Genomic DNA, 25,946 nt, shown 5'->3' with positions numbered 1-25,946 from the left:
AAGATCAAAGACCAGCAGATCAATGGAGACAGTTTCTTTTACAAAGTGCCAGATGCAGAAGTTGGACTGAAGTTGCTCCTGAGCTATCGCCTCTGGGTTACAGCAAGGGAGGCAGTGCAGGATGGAGGCAGACAAGCTTGCCCGCGGGGAAGAGGGGAGAGCATGGGCGTCTGCTTCTAACTGCAACCTGGGTTGCTCCCACACATGTCAGGGTCTGTGAAATTGGCTTTTATGCTGGGTGTTACATCTAGAAAAGCTGCCTGTTAATACACACAAAATAACAGAAGGATTACTGGGGTGACAAGGTCTTGGCCAAATGCCCTCCGTCACATTTTTCCTGGGGCAGCAGGAGGAAAGGACAAGCTTTCCCGCCCACACTGTGATGCAGGAGAGCTTGGCTTGATCTGCATGGCTCTGAGCAGTGCAGCAGTAGCAGGTTCCCTGGTAAGCTGGCAGCCCAGCCTGGTGGAAAAATAGGTGAAAAGGGGTTTTCCAGGGGGTTGCACAGCCCCATCAAATGCCCAGGCAATGCCAGAGCTTAGCTGGAGGAAAGTGCCTACAGTATTAGAGAAAGACATGGTGGACAAGGCAAGTAATTAGAAACTGGAAACCAAAAAGATCACAACATTTCACGGCATAAAGTGAACATAAAGCCTATTCCCAATGCACATGCAACCCTCATTATTCAAGCAAAACCAGGGTCTCACCATAGGCCAAGGAGTGGCCATCACTGGGGACAGCCCTCCAGCTCACCTCCCAAATGACAAACCCACATCTGGGCTTGCAGCACTGCCTGTGGCTGCTCCACAAGGTCTTCCCTGCTCCAGGGACATCCATGCCAAGAGCATGGCTGGGCACTGTGGACAGGAGCTGGGCTCTGCACGACATCCCTTAGCTTGACTTGTGGTGTGAGCTCGCTGGGGCTGTGGCCTGCCATTGCCGGCACCCTGATGGGACTGTTCAGGCAGGGACCGTGGCACCCTGCCCCAGCATTTCCACACGGGTCTGTGCTCTGCGGACTCTGTGCGGCCCCGCACAGCCCTTACACAGACTGGGGGTTTAGCTGCCACCTCGTCCTCCTCGCCAGGCCCTAGGGAAGGCTGTTTCTCTGGGAAATTAGTCCTATTTCAAAGACATATCACCCTTCAGGAAAATCACCAGAGTGGGTGTTTTGTTTCCAGGAGTGGCTTTTCCTGAGGCTTTCGCAGCAGCGCTGCCTGCGTGGGCTCCCATACCAGCCCGCTCTCTGGAACAACGCAGGCCGATGCTTTTTTTGGCAGCTTATACAGAATTTGATTGGTTTTGCTCTGGACCATGACTGTATATTTCTACTTCTGGCCTGAAGGCTTTGCAGAGTCAGGGCAAACCCTGGGACACTCTGTCCTAAGGGATGTCTGCATACAGCATCCATCCCCTCCACCTGGAATCTGCCCTCGCCTCCAGTTAAATGCATGACCCCTGCAAAAGAAGGGAACCACAAGGTGCCTTCACGCACTAGTACGGATCACAGAAGTGTTATTCAAGAACCAGAAACTTCTTAAAAGGCAGCAGGGTAGGAAACATTCACCTTGGCATGACAGCACTACAAAGAGGGGCATCTCTCTGACTCTACTGTCTCACAACACTTCTGCAACTGGTTCTTTGGCAAATAGGTGCTACCTTACCCCTGAGCGAACATCACTCAGTTTATCAAAGAGTAGTTGGAAAGGTAAACTGCTTTCTGACTACAGCTTTACAACACCCCTTTCCTGTGTGATTTGTTTGTGGAAGCTCCAGCAAAATGCGAACATGATTTCCAGACTATTCTTAGAAAGGAGATATATATGGGGGGGGTGAAGTATGTGGGTGTGTTTGTTTATATATATGAATATATATATGTTTTGTTTATTGTCTTGTATGTATGTCTACAGAGAGTGGGTGGGGACTGACTTTCATCAGCCCTGTCCATGGAGCAAGCTGTGTCCCTGCTTCCCTCCAGCTGCCTCCGTGCCAGTGTGCAGTGCTGCTGCAGGCTGCTGCCGCATGTGTGCTGCTCCTGCTTGCTGGCAGGATGCAGATGTTATAGCAGCCTCAGCTCACGCCACCACTCCTCCGCGTGCCCCAGACGTGCTGCACAGCCCAGCGCAGCCTGGGCGGCAGATGGAGCCTGCCCAGGGATCTTCTCCTCTGCCAGGGAGATGCTCAGCCCCTGTGCTCTCTGCCATGAGGATAGGAGGGAGCACTAGCCCACAGGCTGTGCCTGTCATCCTCATGCGACCGCTCCTCTTGCACACAATGAAGGCACCAACATCTTCCCACCATTGCTACTATATTTCCACAGCCATTCTGAGTATGAACAAGCAACTGCTAGGCAAAAATAGGATCTCACGTGCCCTGAGGCTCTCAACACTTGACTGCAGTCATCGATATTGCCAAAGCATCAATGCCCACAGTGAGGATATCATCATGTTCCCCACCAACAGCCCAGTCTGGTCAGCTCTCTGCCAAGCAACAGCTTTCAATGTGTGAAACCAGTGCCAGGCCCTGCCAGGATCTGGAAAACACCAGTGCACTGCCAGGGTGTCCAGTCCCAGCCTTTAGAACACCACTGGGCTTACTCTTGGGTGTGGTGGTGACTGGTTGGGGCATCTCCTGTCTGGGGGACAGGAAGAAAGACCCCCATGGGTCACAGCCACGATGGCTGTGCATCTGGCCCACATGATTCCTCTTCCCTGCAAGGTCCACCAAGCTGGGATGGGGGTATGTGGTCATGACAGGCTGCCCACAATGACGAGGAACTGCTGGGAGTTCCTCTGGCTTCAAAAGCTCCACAACATCCATCCTGAGTGGTCTTCTGTTGCACATCGTAAAGGGCCCTGCCCTGCTGGGCACCCTTCTGAGACCCTGCCCAGGCCCCGTTGTGGGAGCAAGGTGCTCACAAGCTGGGGAGGCCACCAGGACATGGCCAGAGCATGGGTGCCTGTTTGCTGGGGTACATGGAAGCCTAGGAGGCCATTTTGTGCCTACAGCCTTAGTGGAGGCTGCTGCGTGGAGAGATGTGGGGGGAAACAGGGAATGGCTGTGGTGGCCATGGATGGCTGCACCACCAGTCTGACCAGCAGTCTGGCCAGAATGGATGCCAGTGACAAAGCCCTAGGACAACTGGATGTAACCAGGGATTTTAGCAGCTCCAGACCATGGGATCCTTGTTTTGGGGGTTTGCAGGGCAGGCCTGAGCTGCATTTCATGGCTATGGGGGCTGGAATGGTGTCCTGGGCTGTGGGCAGGGCAGGTCAGAAAGGTGCTGCCTTCCCACTGCCTGCTGCCTCAGAGGCATTCGTGGTTCTGCCCCCCTGCATCAGACAAGGTCTGTCAGACCTTAAAAAGTTCACACTTTTTTCCTTGATCTGATTACTTCAAGCTTGCTGCATATGGTGTGAGTTGTGCTGCTCCTCAAGTCTCAGCGGTGCCTTGTCTGAGCTTTGGATGGGAGCTCAGTTCATGAGATGCTTGGTGCTTCAGGTCCCCTTAATTACCGACCTGTCAGTCTCCAATAACGTTGGAAGAACTGGTACAGTGATCCACTAATACATAATTAAAGGAAGGTAATAGGATTAGTGTTGCATAACCTAGATTTATGAAAGATATTACATTCTCATTTTAAAAGTAATGTTAAATTAGTTTGAGAAGTTTGGTTGATAAACATGATGTAATTATAGCAATATGCTTAGACTTGTGTAAGGAAGCTTACTTAATCATAACTTGTATTCTGACTGAGATAAAAGATAAGAAAAAATTGACACTGGATCTTTGTCTTTTTCAGGAGAGATCCAGAAGAAAACAATCATTATTGACAATGTTGGGGGAATTGGTAAAAATACTGGCACAAGCAAATTATGTGTATTTCAGTTTGGTAAAATATGATATAATACAGCTAGGAACAAAAAAATGCAGGTCATGTTTGCCTAATAAGGCATTCTGTCTTGCAGAGCAGTAATCCTGGAAGAGATTAGGGCTCACTGATAGATAATCAGTTGTAATGAAATTGCAATATGATGTTGGGACCGTCAGAGTCAATGCTGTTCTTCAATGTAGTCCCCAGCTTGTCACTGAGCAGGAGCTCAGTAAGGTTTGTTGTCTCCACAGTTGGCACAGGTGTAGCTGCAATACCGTGTCCAATCCTGGACTTCACACTCCAAGAGGGATACAAAAAAATCAGAGAAAGTTCAGCACAGACCAATACAGTCTGAAGGCCTGAAGAACCTCTTACAGGAGACACAAAGTCTACTTATCTTCTCTAAATGGTCTGTAAAAACCTGCCAAAGGGTTTTGATGCTACAGCCAAAGATACAACAGCCTTCTGCATTTAGAGTTGATAGATAAGTTTAAGTGAGAAATACAATATATTTTCACTAATGAGGATGATTGATGATTGTCATAGATTTGCCATCCCCGGAGAAGTTTTCAGTCAATATTTCTCTGAAGGATATCCTCAAATTCAACTGTAGTTACTGGAACTGAATCAAGGGCTAATTTGGAGGAATCAGGTAAGGACTCAGACAAATGGTTTCCGTTGTTCTTCCTGGCCTGATGGTTGGAGGTCATCACACAGCTCAGCCCTATGCAAATGTGAAAATCAAAGTTTGAGTTCATGCCCTGCTGTACAATGTTCAACATCTTGGCAAATGCCAGGGAGGAAGAAAATTTGTGCTAGTGACTGCAGGGCAGCCAATACACTGCTCCTTCCCTTTGGGGAGATACAGTGCTTGTGGTACCTGCTGTCTCCCAGCTGCTGGTTCTGCGGCTCTCAGTACATACCTGAGCAGCAGAACAGACTTTTATGGCATATTTAAGACATATCAGATGCAAACTATAGAATCCCATTCCTTATTTACCTTTGTGAACCCTATTCTAACCTCCAAGCCTATGTAATGGAATTGCAGAGTGAATCATGACTGGTAAATTTGCATGAAGTCACCTGTGTGAGTACTCGTCTCACTGTGCTGTGAAGCCATGATGAAAGGATTTGTGGAACCTGCAGTCCTGATCCTCCTCCTCCAGGGCCTTAAGCTGTCATGAGGGGCATCTCCACTCATTCAGGGGGAACTCTGCCAACTGCGATTCTCTGATGGAAAGCTGGATAGGAGACCAGATCTAGCAGCCAGTGACAACGCTTAGGGCTAGCTGACAAATCTGGCTATGTGTGCTAAGCTTGTTGCTCCAGCACATCGCCCCAGCTATCGGTGCAGTCCCTATTGCCAGTAGCCAACAAACAGCCAGACTTTTACTTCATCCCTTGTCAATGTGGGTTGTATCATGCTCCCATTTGATTGTGCTAAGAGCGAATGGATGTGAAGCTCTAATCTTCGAAGCTTCTCATGGTTTAGGAGGGCCTTTAAGGCAAAGCTTTGTGATTGTCACATGCTTCAACCTTGGGTTGCCAAATCACCAGCAGTGTCTGCTGGTACTTGCAGCCTTGTACGTAACAGTTTACCTGGTAGACTGTAAACAAACACTTCTCAAGAAGAAGGTGTGCGGCTCTGCACAGCACACACAGACAGTCTGGCTGCATTACTGTGTCCTTCTCACGAGTCCCTGGAAACTCCAGTATCACTGGGATTTAAAATAATGCTGTGATTATGTGTGCATGTGTGTGTATACATAGATACCCATATGCATATAAGCACAGCTGTAGATATAAAATATATATACTACAGACTACATATACATAACATGTAAATAATGTAATTATGAAGCAATACAGTGTATTTATATAAGCATATATATGCACACACATATATATATGTGTGTATAGAGAGAGTCTGTGAGTATGAGTGTACAACCACTCCACACATGCCTATCACTTTTTCTTAGCACCTTCAGCCTGGTGTGAATCCAGAGCTGATGAAGAGCACTCAGCCGATAGCTCACGCATGGAAGCATCTCATTCTGCCCAGTTCAATGCTGTCAGCAGCCCTGTGAGCTGCTTAATCCTGTCCTTTCGATGCACAGCAATTTAGCCTGGATGGACCCATTTCTGGTGTGATAAGACACTGAGGTTGGCTGAGACTAAAAACTAACCTCAGGGCTAGGTTTGCACAAGCAGCCTAGGCACAGGACCTTTCTCCTCTGCAAGGACTGTCTCTGCAAGCACTTCAAATCCATTTGTTCCCTTTAATTATTCTTTTGAGAAGAAATTGAAAAAATTTTAGAATGCGGAGCAAAAACTAAAAATCAGCCATTCTGTGTGACTGTTTAACAAAATTCTCTATTTTGACTTGGAATGATAATTTAAAAGCAAGCAGCCAAGAGCGCAAGGCATTTCTGATTATTCTCTGCTGTTACAGGCAAGAAGATTCAGGAATGAGAACAACAAACCAGTTGTCATCACTATTACTTGAAATTCTTCTTTCAAAGGTCACAGATGTAAGGAGTCTGGATCAGTGAGAAATGCTAGCTGCTTCTACAGGTTTCTTGCTTCTTTATTCTTTCATTAGGACTGTATATTCAAATACAGCATTATTTGCTTTCCCAGCTCAGACCATTAAAGCTTTGTAACTATATATGTTAATTTTCTTGGTTTGGATTTCACCACTTTTAGCAAGGTGCAAAAGTTATTTTTGCAGTGCAGTTCTATGAAATCCAGGAGTTACTCTTCCAAGACTTTTCATGCTGTGTTTGAATAAACCAAAAAAGCACCTATTAGATGTGAACTGCTTCAGTAACATGGCTTGGTTTATTGACTATATGATAGCAATAAAGTTGGCAAAGCTTTACATGACAGACTAAAAAATCTCTACTGTCTCATTCTCCACATTGCAGTAAACATCAGATCCCACCTTAGAAGCAGAGCTAAAAATCAGGTCTTTGGGGCACATCTGATGCTTTATTTTGTATCTTATACCACACTACAAATTATGTATTCAAATCACTTCTTGACTTGTATAAACAAGGAAAAACAAGGCATACACAGCTGCATGTGTAAAAAGGCACCTGAGATGGCTTTTTAAGTCCTCCTTGACTGGTCTTAAGAAACTTGTATAGCACAAGCTATTTTTAACTGTCTCTTACTGTGGAAGGATGAACACTGCAAGCACAGAGAAGTAAATGTCTTCTCTGCAAGACCTGTGCCTGCTGCGTAGGTGCACCTGCTGGAGCTGTCCTTTTGTCAGGCAGGCACAAGGGATGCAGAGATATTTTTAGTCTTTGTGCATATATATTTTTCTCTTCTAATCCATGAAGGACAGCATTTTGGGACAAGGACTATGTCATCCAATGAGTCATGAGAATTGCCTGTAGGACAGTATATTGTTTCCAGCCAGCATGCAGCTTGCCAGAAGTGCAGACATGCTTTGGTTCCCACCCATTCTCAGCAGCTCAGCCCTCAGCTCATAGTGAACACTCTGCCCCGGTATTTCATCAGAAATGGCCCCGCTGTCATTTCACAAAAGTGTCTTCGGTTCTTCTGCCAGGGATTCATCCTTCTGGTTAAAGGTATCACCAAAGTGATATTTCTGTGATATTCCACTTCCCCTACGTCTCCCCCAGCTCGGGGCAGGAGCCACCCCACAGTTACAGTAGGTATTCAGCACAAGCCTCTCTGCTTAGCATTTCCCAGGATGCAGACCACGTTTGCTTGCTTATATTTTGGTGCTGTCCTCAAGGCTTTCATTTTGTCCTAGGCCAGCTCAGGCTCTGGAGAAGGAGCATGTCACACACAGAGCTGTCCCTAGCAGCTACCCTATCCTTCCCTCTGCAGCCAGGTTGGTGCTGGACTGCCAGTATACACAAGGGCCAGAGGAGGGTTTCACACAGTGTCCTAATGCCCAATCACTGCCTTAAGCAGGGCAGTTATCTCTCCACCCATGGTGCTCCTATAGATGTTGTCCTCATTCCCTGCAGTCCCTGTCTCCTCCAGCCAACAGACATTTTCACTCAGCCCGTCAAATCTCTCCAGTGGATGCTAAATCCCCTTTTTTTTAGTTTCTTGATTTCTCAGACTATGTTATTGTGGGTGGAAGATGATCTTTTACATCCTCTTCTGACCTCCCCAGTTGGATTTCTTTCCATTTGGTGACCAGTTGCCATTCAGGGCTTATTAGCTCCGTCTCCTCTCCTCTTCTTGCACCTATCTGCAAAAGTACTTCATCTGATTTAAACCATTCTTGAAGGTACTGATTTTGCCTGCGAAGAAGATGCCAAGTAAGACTTCTTCACAGCTTATGTCAGAATGTGATTTAAATAATGACTGCCTTTCCTTGGCACCAGGTGATGCTTCATGGGACTGAGCTTTCGAATGCAGAGCTTGGAAGGATGAAATATAGCACTAACCTTTAAGGCTTCTCCAGAAACTCAAAACGTGGCACTGATCAAATGTCAAGAGCAGTGCTCTTAGGTATTTTATGTGGGCTACATGAATTGAAAATCCAAGCACTTTGCTACATGTGTTAATCGACGATGTATCACTGAATCAAATCATTATGTAATGATTATTACTTATGCATTATCCTCCTGATTCTCCATATGCATACTTTTAGGTGTTATCATTTTAAAATGAATGACATTTATTTGAAAATATGATGAGGGATATGCGCATGCTTGTAGTATATGGCTTTGGACTGAGCCGTTTGAGTGTGCATAAACAGAAAAATGGCAAAGCTTGATATCAAAGTACTTTGAAACATTTCTCTTCTGACAATTCCTGAATCACTCAAAGCAATCAAAGGGGTAAGGAGCCACATTCAGGACCTGCTTCAAGAACTCAAGACCGGGGTCGAAAGCCAGAACTCCTTTGGCACCAAGCTGTACTGAGTTTGGTAAGGTCAGGGAAGAGATCGTATGACATGCTGCTACTCTGGGAAAAATGAACTTGATGATCTGAAAGTGTCTGTGTTCCTGAATGTTTCTATCAAGTATATATTGAGTGCATAATCAGATAGCAGCCCTTGGATGGTCCTAAACTAGCAGATTATGTGTGTATACGCTGATATTAAGCCTGAGCAACTCTTTTGGCTTTAAGAGGCTACTTAGGTGCATGAAGTTAAGCAAACATGTGCTTGTAGTCTTCACAGGAGTTTTGCAAGGCCCTCATTCCAAAATTGGGTTACTGCAAGTGGGTCCTTGAGCCCCCATTGAAATTGAATCTTCAGCTGCTTCTGCATGTTCACACTTTTGTTGTATGACTTTGGCTGCTGCAGTAGGTAAGAGCACTGTTCACATGAGCAAAATTAGGGACAGATTTCACCTAGGAGAGTGGCAGGAATTGAAAAATATGTTTACCTTGATAACACCATCTTCCAATCAACAGCAGTTGAGAATGAAACATTTTCTAAAATGGTTCACTGTTGAATTTCTAGGATTTTTGCAAAACTGTTTTGATCAACTACTGGATCCAATGGTTAACCCAGACTGCTGTGTAGCAAGCTGCTCTAATTTCCACCCTCCTCTTTTTGTCTCGTTCTTGGACTTTGTAGGTTCATTACATCTAACAGGTCAAACTACAATTAGCACAGACTGTACCCTTTCTGGGTGTAGCACTGAGGCTCTTGGTGATCTCCTTAGGACCAAAAGGATGGCAAGGCTTTATCAGAAGTGATCTGGGTTTATACTAATCATAAAAGATTTCCCAAGAGAGCTTACAAAATATCTGAATTTCAGTGCATGTGCTTTATAGACATCCTGATAGTCCTTTAAAGCTCATCAGTTCAATACCAACGATGGCGTGGTAAACAACTTGTATCAAGGAACTGATGGTAAAACTGCTACAGCACAGCTTTGAAGGAAGGCATCCAGCTGACAGGTCAACAAAGGAAAGGTAATTTGAAAAAAGTTCACTACCGCCTTGTCAATCACAGAAATTCATGTATTCAGCCTGTAACAACAACAACTCCTCTCAGATTGGCTGCTTGTCCAAAGAGTGCAGAGACAGCAAAAGTAAATAGCTATATTACATAGAAGAAACACAGCAGGCAACAGTGTGTGTGTATATATATCTATATGTGTGTGTGTGTGAATGCATTGCTTATATAACAAATGTATACAATGCATACATAAACATAACAGATTTGGAAACAGTGGAATGCACAAGCATTCTAGTAGAACCTTACCACGTGCCATTCACGCATGTGCTAAGCTTTATGTACACACCTAGGTTGTTTACTGAATCAATGCTGGAGTAAGTTGCCCAGCCTGTTTGCTCAGCTCCTCAGACTAGGATTGAAATCCTGCTCTACTCCTTTAGATTAAGAGATGCCTAAGACTCTGCAGTTCTTGAAGCAGAATTAGAATTGACAGTAGTAAAAAGCAGTGCTCCTAAGACATTCATGTAAACATTTTACTTAAAACATTTAGTGGTCAGTCAGGCTTCTAAAAATAAAAGCAAAACAAAACCCCAAAAGAAACTAGTGTGGTTTTCTGTTATCCTTTATGGCTGTGGTTTTTGCCCTTTCTAACTACAGGGAAGAAACTATCAGGAAATGTTTCTAAACCCCAAGTTTAAACTTCTGTAGTCCCCGAGATTCTGCTTCCATGTGGATGAATCGATCTGATCACAGTGTGTTGTTTGAAAAGTCATTCTTGAGATTCATCTTGAACAGTTATGGCTGCTTCCGTGTTTTACATTCATCAAATTCTGCTCTGAATGCAATGTAAACACCTTTTTCAAATGGATTTTACAATAGGTTTGGGTAAAGATTTCCTAAGACAGTCTTCTTCCTCACCTTTCTCTTCACCGTATGACCAGGGCACATTTTTTGTGGTGGTTAAACTAATTTGCAGAGATGAGCCTGTAACATGTAAACTGTAATACCCAACATTTAATTTCCTGGTGGAAACATTTCTCATGAAAAACTGGCAATGCTTTGGCAGATTTTTGGGAAGAGGACAGAGAGGGGATGGAAGTGAACAGAAGATAAAAAGGAGGGATTTTTTTTTTTTTTAAATAGTGCTGCCAGTAAACATGTGCATCCAGTTTCACTTAATCATGTTCTTTTTTATTGTCCTCTACTGGGCTTTCTCTCTGCCAGATTATGGAGATCCAAAATGTATCTGGTGGTCTGCAGTGACTGTACAGGATACCCACTACCCTAGCAGTCTCAGACCAGATGTTAAACATTCTGCTCTACAGAACACATACCAGCTTGTATCTGCTCACTTTGTCTTTACCTCTGTTAAATACAGATGTTGAATGAAGGCCCTTGATTACCAAACACTGGTGGTTGTATTCAGGCTGCTGCAAAAGCAGCCTCACGTCCTCTCACAGCCAAATTACTGATAACATGCCATAAGCACAGCCAGCATCACTGAGATAGATGATGGACAGGAGAAGCTTTAAAACCTTTGTTGAGGGACAAAAACCATATGAAATAAAGGCGATTTTCCACCTATACCCAGCACAATAGATCAGAAGAGGTCAGGAATGAACCTCGCTGGCTATTTTTTAATTGCCAGGACTAGTGCTGACTGCCACAATACCTTAATGCTTCACCTTCCCAACGACACCAAACCTGAAGGCTCCCCAAATTTACTGTTGTACTGTTGAGTATGGATGCAAGCAGTAACCCAATAGCAGCTGACACACTACAAAGTCATACTCTGTTTATGTGGCAAAAATGTATCCTGTACCCAGATCCAAGACATTCCCATGAAACACTGGCTTCATAGCATACGCTGCCATTCATGAGATCTCCGTCAGCAAATCCCTGGAAGTGAGCCACGGATTTGGGAAGCCACAGGAGGAGAACCTGAACAGAAACATCACTTTTCCTGTAGATGGAAATCAGGAGAAACCCATTAAGGAAGGGGTAGTGTGTGGAGCCCACCGTTGTGCTCCTACGTGTCTGTTCAGCTACCTTGTCTACAATGAGCCCCGGATACAGCCCTCAAAGTGGCCCATGGGAAAACAAAACCAAGAAAATTTAAACCCCCTTATGCAAAATCAACTTATTCCAGAGAATCCCCTGAGTTACATTTTATCCTGTTTTCTCCGAAGCTTTTACAAGTTCTCCTGAAGGAAAAGATCCTTTTCCTGAAGGAAAAGATATCCCTTATGCCAACTCGCAAATTTCTGCTCCCGGCCTTATCAGCTGTAAAGCTATTGTAAAACACATTTCAACAATTATTTTCTAACAGAAACAATACAGCTCTTTTTTATCCTACTTCACATCTTGCTAGGGAACACTTTTTTTTTCCTGACTCAAGCTGACTTCTAGGCAGAGTTTTGGTATTGCTGTTGAAACTCATCCCTCCTCAGTTGCTTGAGAGGTTTTATTTGCTGTTTTATTTGCTGCACCTAACAACCATAACAGGTTCTTCTCAGCCCATGGTGCTCCTCATTATTGTTTCAAAAAATACTTTTTCACAACAGTTGTGGAGGGCCAGGAAGTTATTACTATCTTCCACTGATCTTGCAAAAGAGATTCATCTGTCATGACCAGGAAGCCAATGGCAGAAGCAATGAAACAATCCAGGTCCTCCATGTCTGATCTACCAAGCCATAGGAGCATTCTTGGTTTCTAGCAGGCCCCTTCCTCATTCTGTACATGTCACAAAACTTCAGTACTAACAGTTTCAGGTACCCAACCCCCTCTACCAGTTTGCTAAATCCTTCTTCCAAGCAATGCATGGAGTGAGGTAGGCAACCCAATAGCTGCAATCAGATATGACCACATTACAAAAGTTTATTACAGTGAATCCACACATAGTCTGAAATAACTCTGGGATTTTGCAGATGTGGTCTGCAAGGAGAGCAGTCCCCAGCAGCAGATGGTACTGGGATGAGACCTGTGGGTTATACTGCAGCCTCCTTCCCCACAGGTCTCTGTGACTACAGGGCTAGGGAATTTGGAATTTAATCTCTAGCCTCAGGAAATTTGGTTTGTCTTTAAAGAGGCTTAGACTCCAACTCACAGTCTGCAGCACATAACCCGCAGTGAATATAGTGTAATACAAGTGCATGCAGAGAAATAAGGAAGCACTGAGGATAGCATTACAGGGAAGCTCTCATACCTTTTCTGAGGAACCAGCAGGACCAAGTGCCTCTCTGAGGTGCCTGTACACCAACACATGCAGCATGGGGAACACACAGGAGCAATTACGAGGCCTGTGATCTGATTGGGATCACAGAGATATGGTGTGACAGCTCACCAGCTGAAGTGCTGCCATGGATGGATACTGGCTCTCCAGGAAGGACAGGCTGTGAAAGTGAGGAGGGGGTTTGCCCTTTATGTGCAAGAGCAGGGGCAAAGCCTGGAGCTCTGCCTGGGGTGGACAATGAGCCAGCTGAGAGTTTATGGGTTAGGATTAGAGGGCCCACCAATGTGGGCAATGTTGTGGTGGGTGTCTGCTATGGACCCCTGATCAGGAAGAGCATTTCGCACTGGTCTCAGGGGCCTGTGATTCTTGAAAGCAAATGTCACCAGTAAAGACCAAGGCAAAGTGGACATTGTTTATCTTGGTGTTATCAAGGCTTTAGACACCGTCTCCCAAAACATTTTTATAGACAAACCAATTAAGTACGGACTAGATAAATGCACAGTGAGGTGTGGATTAGTGGCACAAAGTCAGTGGCCACAGAGACCATTCACTAGTAGAGTAGCCCAGGGGTTGATATTGGGGCTAATACTGTTTGACATCTTTGTTAATGACCTGAATGATGGGAGAGAGTGCCCTCTCAGCAGTCTGGCGGACAATATAAAACTGGGAGAAGTCATTGATGCCCCAGAGCATTTTGCTGCCATTCAGAGACACCTGCACAGGCTGGAGAAACAAGTGGACAGGAACCTCACGAAGCTCAATACAGGGAAACACCAAGTCTGTCACCTGCGCAGGAATAACTTCAGGCACCAGAGCAGGTTGGAGGTCAATTGGCTGGAAAGCAGCTTTGCAGAAAAGGACCTGCGGTCCTGGTGGACAAGCTAGCCATGAGCCACCAGCCTCCTAGCTGCATTAGGCAGAGCATCACCAGCAGGTCAAAGGAGGTGATCCTTCCCCTCTGCTCAGCACTGGTGTCTTGTGTCTCATTCCGGGCTCCCCGGCACAAGACAGGCATGGACATACTGGAGTGAGTCCAGCAAAGGGCCATGAAAATGATTACGGGACGGGAGGATCTGACACAAAAGGAGAGGCTTGAGAGAGCTGGGACTCTCCAGCCTGGGAAAGGAAAGCTCAGGGAGATCTTTTCAGTGTGTATAAATAAATACCTGATGGGGGAGTAAAGAAGACAGACTCTTCTCTCTGGAGCCCAGTGACAGGAGAAGAGGAAATGGGCACAAACTGAAACACAGAAAATTACACTTGAACATAAAAAACCCCAACACTTTTTTACTGTGAAGGTGCTCAGACAACGGTGCAGGTTGCCCAGACAGTGTGTGGTGTTTCCATTGTTGGAGATTTTCAAAAGTGCACTGGACACAGCCCTGAGCAGCCTGCTGCAGCTGACCCTGCTCTGAGCAGGGGGGCTGGACTAGATAATCTCCAGAGGTGCCTACAAACCTCATCCATGCCATGACTCTGCGTTCCTATGGTATCTCTTGTAGGTGCCTGCTCTAATCCTGAGCTCCTGCCCTGCGGCACAGGCAGTCAAAGAGTAGCCTGTTCCCTCTTCAATTAACCTGAGCTGTCTGTCACCAGTCCCAGTGGCACCACTCACACTAATACACAGATGGATGAGGAGCTCAATGCACAACTGCTGCTGCTGCCCCTGCTCAGGGACAGGAGCCCCCACAGTGCCAGAGCTGTAACCCTCTCAATCACTCCAGCCCAAATACTGAAGAGTATGTCAGAGCATTTGTCTGTTTTGGACTGATGCAAGGAGAATGGCTTAATACACTGATAGAAAGAAAAAAAAAAAAAAAAAGTCCTTTTATCCTTTTAGCCAAGCTCTTTTTCAGCTGTTGAGATAAAATGGACTGAATCCAGAGGAACTGTGAGTTTTCTTTCATTAGTGATAAAATCTAAGCTGTTGTTAGAAACATCAGGGGGATTTAATAAGCTTAACAGAGACTCCTAAATTCCTCAGGAGGCCTGTGAGTTTGGAGTCCAGATATGTGAGAGCTAGGAAGCGCTTGGCACCTTAGCAGCAGTCAGCTCGGCAGGCTTTGGAGAATGAAAATCACCTTTTTGTTCAACTTCCCTTGGTAGCTTGCCAACCTTCTTGTTACTCACTAAGTCAACTGTCTCTAGAAAATATTTTCTCTGGTCTAAGCTGCAGGATTCAAAACACAGCTTAATAAGTAAGCAGCAAGTCGATGGGAATTATATTATATCATAACTTCTCCTCAACAGGCAGAGGCAGTTCGGCTCCTTGACTGCACAATATCCTAACTAGTCAACGGGTTTTGCTCAGTGGTGCCGTTACCTTGCCGGTACAGAGTGCTCCCCATGAAGCCATCTGGCCTCTTTCCTTCTGGAAAGCAGTGGGCAGGCAGGGACACAGAGAGGTAGTATGGAGGAAAGGACTGAGGAGAGCAAAGCCAAATAATGGCAGTAGGTGGATGAGCAGCTGGCAAACAACCCCAGAGCCATGAAATTTCCTTAGCAGTCTTCTCAGTGTGGTTGAAGCATCCCCCTCAAATTAGCTTCATTGTGATCCTGGGTGTTTCTGTTCACATGGCTGAAGTTTGCTAATCTTCCGATAAGGTCATTTTAATAGACACAAATATTCTGTGCGTACAACTACAATTAGTACTGCCTAAAGAGACATAGGTTAAAATGCTCTTGCATCAGGAAGTAGGAATTATCAGGAAGTAGAATTATAATCACAGCTATCATAAGTCTTCCTCCTTCCCCTTCAGAAAATCCCAAATTTACATTTATTCTATGGCATCCATGCCCCTCACTGGAGAAGCTGTACCATAATCAGAGCTGCCAAAGCTATGCCCAAGGCCCAGCTGGCATACACCACAAGGGATGGGAGAAAAAAGAAATACAAGGGCAAAGGAAGGGATGTTCCCAAATACATTGTTTGCTCTGAAACATTATTTTGCAGTCACCTTGACCATTTGTAGAGTGCTCTCCATTAAAGTCATCATTTGCTATCCCATTAATCACAGCAATTGAATCAGTAAATAGCTGTGATGAACGTAAGATATGTGTCGGCAAACACTGATAATTTTTTTCTAAACAAAACTCTGTCTAGCTCTAGAGGAAACGCTCCAAAAAAAAGTCTGCTTGCTCACAGATCTAAGCAAAATGTGCGCGAGAATCCAGGACTTGGCTGGTTCTCCCATGTCTAGGAATTTGGGTGATTTGCGGTGCTTCACTCTTAATTTCAAGTAGCAATGTGAGTTTGCTTGTTCTGCAGCAAAGAGTGTATTGGTGGTGTCATTTCCCTTGAATAGCCCTTTCATCTGAAACACAGCTCATATTCCCTTCAGCATGACAAATACCCTTCATCTCCCCCTGGAGCCTGGAAAATGAGATGAGATTGGCACTGCAATAGGAAGAGAGATACCCTCGAAAGAGAGGCAATGGAGGCAAAACCACTTGGCCTGAGTGGAAATAGTCACTGGCATTTCCAGCCACAAACAGCCTTCTAATTTCAAGCTGTATTTCAATGTAAAATGGCTTTCTCTCATCACGTTTGTACAGCACCTAGCACAATTGCACCCTAGTCTTGACTGTGGGTTTCTGGCACTGCAGTAAAACAGACATTGAGCTTATAAAAAAATACACAATCACATGCGTCCTTGCATGAGCCATCCATGCCCTCAGCATAAATTAAATCCAGGCATGGGTCTTTGCCTGACTTCAAATTTGGACATTATAAAAGTAACATTGTGCCCAGAAGAAAACTTTTCTCAACTAATCCTGCATTTCAAAGCCAGCCAAGTTAGGAGTTTCTTTTTAAAAGATAAAACACGCAGGTGGTCTGCCATTTGCTGTGGGTACATAAAAAGAGTATTACACAGATAGCAAAGGAGAAATGGATGGATCTAGCAGATGGCATCATGTTCAGGGTTAGCCAAATCCCCTCTCAGGCACAGGAGCCCAGATGGCCAAGCAGAAACACTTTCTGCCACAAACCCTTTGTGTGCCTTTGTGGCACCTCTGTGCTGGGAGGGGAAGTATGTCAATTCACAATCTTGCTGCGCTAAACCAAAACTGGATGTATTTTGGCAAATATGTTCATTCTCGGGCCCTCCTTGGCCCCAAAACTTTCCTCCCCTCGTCTGAGCCTCTGCCTGGTTGGAGTGCTAATCATGGCTCCTGCATGCTGTAAAAGGTGGCTATCACTGATTTTGAAAGCTGGGTTTGCAAAAAAGGGCAAACCCCTGCCCCCTCCTAGCAGGTTTCTGCCCATGCACCTCTAAAATCAGTAAGGTCTCTCTGAGAAGCGGGGAGAGCGGGGGCTGGGTGGATGCAGCATGCAGCTGCTAAAGGAACCCAGAAAGGGAGACTGGTGCTGATGGAAGGGCTTTGCAAAATGCTCAATACTTCCCATTTGTATTGACATTGCTCTTTAGCTTGTGGGATTTCAAAAAATCTGCTTTGCTCAAACCCGAAGCCCACAGGTATCCAATAAATTCCCACCACTTGTCTCACAAATGACATTGCAGGACATTCAAAGGGTTGAGACCTTGTAACCGACTCCTACCTGCTGTTTTTCATGCTCAGCCCAAGTTGCCACACACTTGTTTCCACAAACTTGAAGGCCCCCTGGGAAATCCCGACTGGGGGCTGTTGCACAGGCACAGTGACCTCCCAGTGCTGTGCATCTTCTTCCAGGGCATTGTGGTGTCATGTCCAGTGCTGGCACATGCACTGGCCATGATTAGCCCAACAGTGAAATAAGGCTTGGGGAGATTTTAGAGAGGGCTACAGACCCCACTCTCACCAACATACCCCCAAGCTACCCCTGCCTGATGCATTCAGTAAATGCTTAACTCATGCAGAGAGAGTGCACAGGGCCTGGATGGGGGGAGGAGGAAGAACAGTAATAAAAGTCAAAAATAGGAGAAAGAAGTAGGGCAGGACAGGGAGGGGAGAAGCAGGGCTTGGCTCAGAGATAAGGGGAGGAAGCATCATATAGCTTTGATGGGGAGAGAGGATGAATTAGTAGTTACCTTTAATCTCTCCTTCTCTTTTTCCTTTCCTAAAACCTGACATTTCCTCCATACCATCCCATCCTGCTCCAGACTCTTTTACAGACACCCTCAACACCTTGCACAAGCCTGCTCCCTCACACAGGCTTTCCTTTTCTCCTCTTCTTGTCTCAAGTCCTCCCTCCCAACTGCTGGAGCCTGTGGCTGCTCCCTCAGTGCCTGCTCCATCCCCAGCTGAAGAGCCTGCCTGTGCAGTCACTTGAGATGGGTTATTGCTGTCATCATGCCCTCCTCTCATGATTCCCTAAATGCCTGTAAAAAGCCAACAGTTCCTGTTCAGGACAATTCCTCCTTTAGAATCATAGAATCATAGAATCATTTAGGTTGGAACAGACCTTTAAGATCATCCAGTCCAACCATTAACCTAACACTGCCAAGTCCACATTAAACCAATTAAGGGTAGAGTAGCAGTTTCATGTTTCCTGGCTTGGTGGCTGCATTATTTATAATGAAAGTAAAAACTAGGAATCATTAAGATTAGAAAGGGCCTCTAAGATCATCATTCCAATCATCAACCCAACACCACCATGCCTACTAAACCATGTCCCAAAGTGCCACATCTACCCGTTTTTTGAACACTTCCAGGGATGGTGACTCCACCACCTCTCTGGGCAGCCTGTTCCAATGCTTGACCACTCTTTCCATGAAGAAGTTTTTCCTAATATCCAATCTAAACCTCCCCTGGCGCAGCTTGAGCCCATTTCCCCTCATCCTATCGCTAACTACTTGGGAGAAGAGACCAACACCCACCTCACTACACCCTCCTTTCAGGGAGTTGTAGAGAGCGATAAGGTCTCCCTTCAGCCTCCTCTTCTCCAGGCTAAACAACTCCAGTTCCTTCAACCGCTCCTCATAAGCCCTGTGCTCCAGACCCTTCACCAGCTTCGTTGCCCTTCTCTGAACACGCTCCAGCACCTCAATGTCTTTCTTGTATTGAGGGGCCCAAAACTGGACACAGTATTCCAGGTGTGGCCTCACCAGTGCCCAGTACAGGGGGACAATCACCTCCCTGCTCCTGCTGGCCACACTATTCCTGATACAAGCCAGGATGCTGTTGGCCTTCTTGGCCCCCTGGGCACACTGCTGGCTCATGTTCAGCTGACACTCCCACCCAACTTGGTGTCATCTGCAAACTTACTGAGGGTGCACTCAATCCCCTCATCCAGATCATTGATAAAGACATTAAACAAGGCTGGCCCCAAAACAGAGCCCTGGGGAACACCGCTCGTGACCGGCCGCCAACTGGACTTAACTCCATTCACCACTACTCTTTGGGCTCGGCCACCCAACCAGTTTTTTACCCAGCAAGGAGTACGCCCATCCAAGCCATGAGCTGCCAGCTTCCCAAGGAGAATTCTATGGGAGACGGTGTCAAAGGCTTTGCTGAAGTCCAGGTAGATGACGTCCACAGCCTTTCCTTCATCCACCAGGCGGGTCACCAGGTCATAGAAGGAGATCAGGTTGGTCAAGCAGGACCTGCCTTTCATAAACCCATGCTGGCTGGGCCTGATTCCCTGGTTGACCTGTGCTTGTCTGTTGAGTTCACTCAATAAGAACCGCTCCATAATGTTTCCCGAAACCGAGGTCAGGCTGACAGGCCTGTAGTTCCCCAGGTCCTCCTTCCGGCCCTTCTTGTAGATGGGCGTCACATTGGCAAGCCTCCAGTCATCAGGGACCTCCCCTGTTAACCAGGACTGCTGATAGATGATGCAAAGTGGCTTGGTGAGCTCCTCTGCCAGCTCCCTCAATACTCTCAGGTGGATCCCATCCAGCCCCATAGACTTGTGAGTGTCCAGGTGGCGTAGCAGGTCATTAACTGCTTCCTCCTGGACTATGAGGGCTCCATTCTGCTCCCCGTCCCTGTCTTCCAGCTCAGGGGGCTGAATACCCTGGGGACGACTGGTCTGGCTATTGAAGACAAAGGCAAAGAAGGCATTAAGTACCTCAGCCTTTTCCTCATCCTTAGTGACAATGTTCCCCCCCACATCCAGCAAAGGATGGAGATTCTCCTTGGCTCTCCTTTTATTGTTGATGTACTTATAAAAACATTTTTTATTATCTTTTACAACAGTGGCCAGATTGAGTTCTAGCTGGGCTTTTGCTTTTCTAATTTCCTCTCTGCATGACCTAACAAGATCCCTGTACTCTTCCTGACTTGCCTGCCCCTTCTTCCAAAGGTGGTAGACTCTCCTTTTTTCCCTGAGTCCCAGGGAAAAGGGAAAAGCCCTCAGCTCCAGCACATCCTTTCTCTTCCTCCCTGAAAAAACTCTCCTACCATAAATCATTTGCCTTGTGCACACATTTATGACAGGAAACATCCCCTCTACTGTCCCCACTGTGGTCTACAGGCAGCGATGATGCTCCTAAGCCAGTTTCCTCCTGGCTGTCAGGCCAGCTGGGCCAGCAGGTACCATGCCGCAGCCTGCACAGCTGAGCACAGGGCGGGCAGCCCACCCCGTGGCACCCCGTCGCCCACGCCGCCTCCATTCAAGCCAGAGCAGGCTTCTCCATGCAACACCCGAGGCTTTAGTCTACAGCAAAGAGCCAGAACTGAGGCCTGAGCCTCAGATTGCCTGAGATCCAGACCTTGTCACTCCCAAGTAACGGTGGGCACAGACCTGGGGGCATTGCTGTAAAGAAAGACTGACATACGATGCTAGTCTGACAATTCTGGGAGTAGCTGTTATTTTCTGAAACTTTTGCATCTATTTTATTTTATGCCGATCAGGAAAGCTCTGAGCTGAGACCAGATGGTACTGATTTGTTCAGGGTTACTGCTGGTCGAAACTAAACAGTGTTGTGCTCCATTCCCACAGACAGTTATTAAGCTGGAGATGATTATTATTTATTCATTGGTATTTCAGCGGTGTTCAGTTGGGAGTGAAGCCACACTCAGCTGGGCACTATTCACTTACACACACAGGGAGTTATAGTTCTTCATCCCCAGAAACCTAAACCTGAAGTGAAAGCCCCAGATGCAGACTGCCCTGACATCAGGCTGTTATCAAATACTTTTCTCTACTATTTCAAAACCCATTTCTCAGCAATATGGTTTCCTCTTTTTTCCTCCCCAGCTTGAGGAGACTAGATGTTGTATTACAGCAACTGCTGACCAGACTGGCTGAGAAGACACCCTTCAAGGCACTGCTGAGGCTGCTGCAACTCTACTGCTGGGGTTGCTGGGAGTAGCTGCTTCTCGTTTCTGCATCAAAACATCCCCTGCCACGTTGTCATCCAATCTAGGCCTCCTACATCCATTTGAGAGCTGTTTGATTTGGTAAAACACAGGCTAAACTGCCTGTGGACACTCTGCTGGAGATGTGGCCCTTGGGCAGCTTTTTTCTCCTTATTGAGGGAAAGGGAGACTGCATGAGGTAGTGTAGGTAATAGAAACATTTCCCTGAAGCAATTCTTGACAAATCCACTACCCTTCTCAAAGTCTGTATTGAAACTACGGATTCTGAACACTATGGTCTAACATAGCTCAGAGGACCTCAGCAGCTCAGCGTTCCACATAGTAGGTCTGGAGTTGGCCTGGACAATTCTTGGGGATGGGGAAAACAGCACTTCAGAAAGACAAAGTGTCTCTGGGGACCTGGAGAGCAGAAGAAACAGAGCCACAATGCAACCCCTATTTACCTTTGCAAAAGAAATCAGCTGAGCGTAATCTCAAGAGGTTTTGTGAGGCCACCTTGCTTTCTCTGTTAGCCTTGACTGCTTGATGAATGTACCTGTTGTGCCCCGGTGCATGACAACATGCAAATAGTGAAATCCACTGATGGCAAGTATCAAGATGAAGAAAAGTTAAGGTTAATGTAATGGTTGCCATAATAATTTACACCCAATTACAACTCATTATAAGGTTGTCTTGCTACAAATGTGACAGAGGCCAGTGATTCCTTTAAAATGGTAGAGCTAAGTCATAGATTTGGATAAATAAAAGCTTATCTGCAAAACTGATTGATTACTTTGGACAATATTACAATTTTTCCTGGGAAGTTTTATGATCCAGAATGAATTGGAAGTGTGTTCAATTTGAATAAATTCTTTCAATCAGTAATCCAAGAACAGATATTTCCAAATTCTGAAGACCAGGAAAATATCTTGGAGTGGTAAGAGCTGTCAGACATAAGTTCTAAGTATGAAACTCAAGTCTGTCCTATAGTTATAACTGTGGCAAAGCTGGGTATCAGGGCTGTGCCCCTCCGCATACCCAGTGCACTTAAGTCATTAATTCCCTGGGTGGTCCAGGAACACCCCAGCTTGTCATCAGCACAGATGAGACAGTACGGCTGGTTTGAGACAACAGACTGCCTTAAAAGCAGGTCTGAACTCCTCACCACCTCCATAATTAATTGACACATAGGAGCTCTCCAGATGGGAATTTTGGACAGTTCTACATATTCCCCCAGGTAGCTCCTACTGGAGCTCATCTCCTTTGTATGCCTAAATGTGTATGTGTTGATTAACATCCTGGGTGGAGCATCCCTGAGATTCTCACACAATTCTGCTGCTTCGGCAGTTGCAGAAGGGATCAAGTTGTACATAGATAAGACATTTGCAAACCATCAGTACAAACTGTACCTGCAGATGCAAAAATACTCATGTAGGACAGTCTTTTGTACACAGTTAAGATATTTAAACCAGTTTTGTATGTAGCTGTCACGGACAAAACAGTCCAGAGTCAGGAAAATTTTACTTGAGTTAATTTATTGCCAGGCCACACAAGGTTCTGATTCCCAGTTTGGATATCGAGGGCAAGAAGAACACAAACAGCTAGACAAACACTTACATGAAACTCCATGCTCCCTCCTTCCCAGCCTCAACTTCCCTTATTTTTGCCGCAATTACAACCTGTCCATCAAAGCTCCTTCTGGCAACAGGACAGGCAGCATAGGAAGTGGAAGCGGTGTAGGAAGTGGAAGCAGTGCATGTGATGGCTTTCTGCTGCCCTGCATGTAACTGTTTCTGCCGGGCTGCACTTCATGATTCCTGACACGCTTTGTGTGTAATGGTTTCCACCGCGCTGCATGTCACGGTCTCTGCTGCTCTCTTTCTCAGTGTTCCTGCTCTGGCATGGGTTGCCCACGGCTGTGTTTTTCCACCATACGGTTTTCACTTACTTCAAGGCAGGCTGGAACCATTTTTGGTAGATGGTAGGTAATGGTCTCACACCAGGCAGGTCACCACTGCAAACCGATGCTACATACAGCCTGCAACATCTGCCCATTGCAGCAGGTAGGGTAACAGGGACGGATAATGTGTGGTCTTGCAGGATGGTGGGATAGCTTGTAACAAAGAACCTGTATGACCATTGCAGTGGAGACTCCTGTTGGCACGGGACAGAAAGCAACCATTCTGCGAGATTTGATCCCCCATGTGAGAGTTACCTTATGATAAGATTAAAAAAAAAAGTTTTTATTTTAAACAAACACTCTGTCATTGAGTGTCTATGCAACATTGGGCTGCGTGACAAATGGTTATTAAAACACCTTTATAGCATTCCCTCTGAAAGATGCACAGCTCAGCAGCTCTGTATATCCCCAAAAGCATGGACACGAGGATTAACTCTGCCTATCAGCAGTTGGCTCACTTCAATTAGAAACTGTAGTAACCATCTTAGAAGTAGAGCCAAAGATTATCAGAGCTGAGTTTTTTGTTTATGCTGCCAAATGAAGGGAGTCTGAAAAATGGCTGTCTGTCCATCTCTTAAAAAGCATTGCAAAGGAGGAAACCTGACAGCCTGATGTCTGCCAAGTAGCGTTCCTACTTTAGGATGAGTTTCAGTCCTGTAATTGCTGTGTGCATGTGCATATGTGTGTGTGTGCGTGTGTGTGTGTATAATGGGGAATATGCTGAGATTGCAGAATGGAAGTCAAAGCCCTACCCACAGTCAGACTGCATGTAGCTACCACCCTCTCTACGCTTTAAATGGAGATCTGGGACCACTGAGGCTTACATGAAGTGCCTCAAACAATGCCTCTGTGTACTTATACTCTGAGCTAGGAAAACAGTCTCCTCATATCATGTAAGAGCTGTACAGTCCTGCTCCAGTTGTGCTCATTTTGGGAAAGGATTAAGAGAGGTCTAAGTGTGTGGGGGCAGCCTGCAGAGCTGGTGCATTTGGGTGGACTCCATCCTTCTCACTTCTGCTGTCTGACTTGGAGTTGTCACGCTCGATTGTTTTTCACACCAATGCTGCTATATCTGAAGGTACAACAATTGCTATAATTCTATCACTTCATTGATGTAAATAATTTCTGACAGCTTTATTTGTACTTATCTAAATTTATAAAGAACAATGTCAAGTCTGGTAGCAGTTATACAGTCCTCAGATACCCTCAGATATTGCTCTCCATAATAAGTGCACTGTGAAATCTAAAGATTCTTTTCAGAATATGCTTTTAAATGAAGAAAGCCATGGCAGCTTCTCAGGGAATGCTGTCTGCAGCAGCCAGGCACTTAATTTTAATGCTGATCCCTAATCCTACTTTGACTAAATCAAAAGTGGAAATAAAATTGTACTATTACACAATTGCCAAGGCAGTCAATTCTGCTGTCAGCCGATGCGGTGGCTAAAGATCCCCTTAATCACAGACACAGGATGTCTGAGTGATACACCCCTGGATAGAAGAACAAATACCAATGTGAAAGTGAAACATTGGTGAACATTTCATATAAAACCTAAGTTATGTAGTGTGCAAGAGGGTCTGAGTCATAGATACGTTATACTGTAATATTAGATGTTGCAGACTGTGAAAATCATAGAATAGAATCATAGAATCATAGAATCGTTTAGGTTGGAACAGACCTTTAAGATCATCCAGTCCAACCATTAACCTACACAACCAAATCCACACTAAACCAATCAAGGGTAGACTAGACTAAACCATGTCCCGAAGTGCCACAGCTACCCGGTTTTTGAACACTTCCAGGGATGGTGACTCTGGGCAGCCTGTTCCAATGCTTGACCACCCTTTCCATGAAGAAATTTTTCCTAATTTCCAGCCTAAACCTCCCCTGGCGCAGCTTGAGCCCATTTCCCCTCATCCTATCGCTAACTACTTGGGAGAAGAGACCAACACCCACCTCACTACAACCTCCTTTCAGGTAGTTGTAGAGAGCGATCAGGTCTCCCCTCAGCCTCCTCTTCTCCAGGCTAAACAACCCCAGTTCCCTCAGCCGCTCCTCATAAGCCCTGTGCTCCAGACCCTTCACCAGCTTTGTTGCCCTTCTCTGAACACACTCCAGCACCTCAATGTCTTTCTTGTAGTGAGGGGCCCAAAACTGGACACAGTATTCCAGGTGTGGCCTCACCAGTGCCCAGTACAGGGGGACAATCACCTCCCTGCTCCTGCTGGCCACACTATTCCTGATACAAGCCAGGATGCTGTTGGCCTTCTTGGCCCCCTGGGCACACTGCTGGCTCATGTTCAGCCGGCTGTCTACCAACACCCAAAAAATGTCACTGTTAGTACAAGTTCTGCCCCCTCATCAGGCAGAAATAATATACATAGGTTAGTTAACCTGCCACATACTGCATTTTTTTTTACTATTATGGCAATAGTATCTCTATTGAATTCCTATGTGTAATTTCTCTCAGGAATAGGTAGGTGACTAAATATATATTTATTTCTAAAAAATTTAAAAATCTGTATTTAAATATATATATATTGTATAGGTATCTCACTACTTCGGACAGTTGCAAACTTCTTCAGTCACACCACAAAGATTTCTCAGAGGGACTCACAAATTAAGGATGTTTACCCCAGGGTAATTACTGTCACTCCATGTGTATCTTTCATCTGTCAGATATAGTAAATTGAGATACAGTCTGCCAAATGATGAATGCCTGTTTTCTCAAAT

The sequence above is a fragment of the Pelecanus crispus genome, chromosome 1, assembly GCF_030463565.1.
Source record: "Pelecanus crispus isolate bPelCri1 chromosome 1, bPelCri1.pri, whole genome shotgun sequence".
NCBI classification, from domain to species: Eukaryota; Metazoa; Chordata; class Aves; order Pelecaniformes; family Pelecanidae; genus Pelecanus; species Pelecanus crispus.
Note: the sequence above shows the minus strand (reverse complement) of the source record.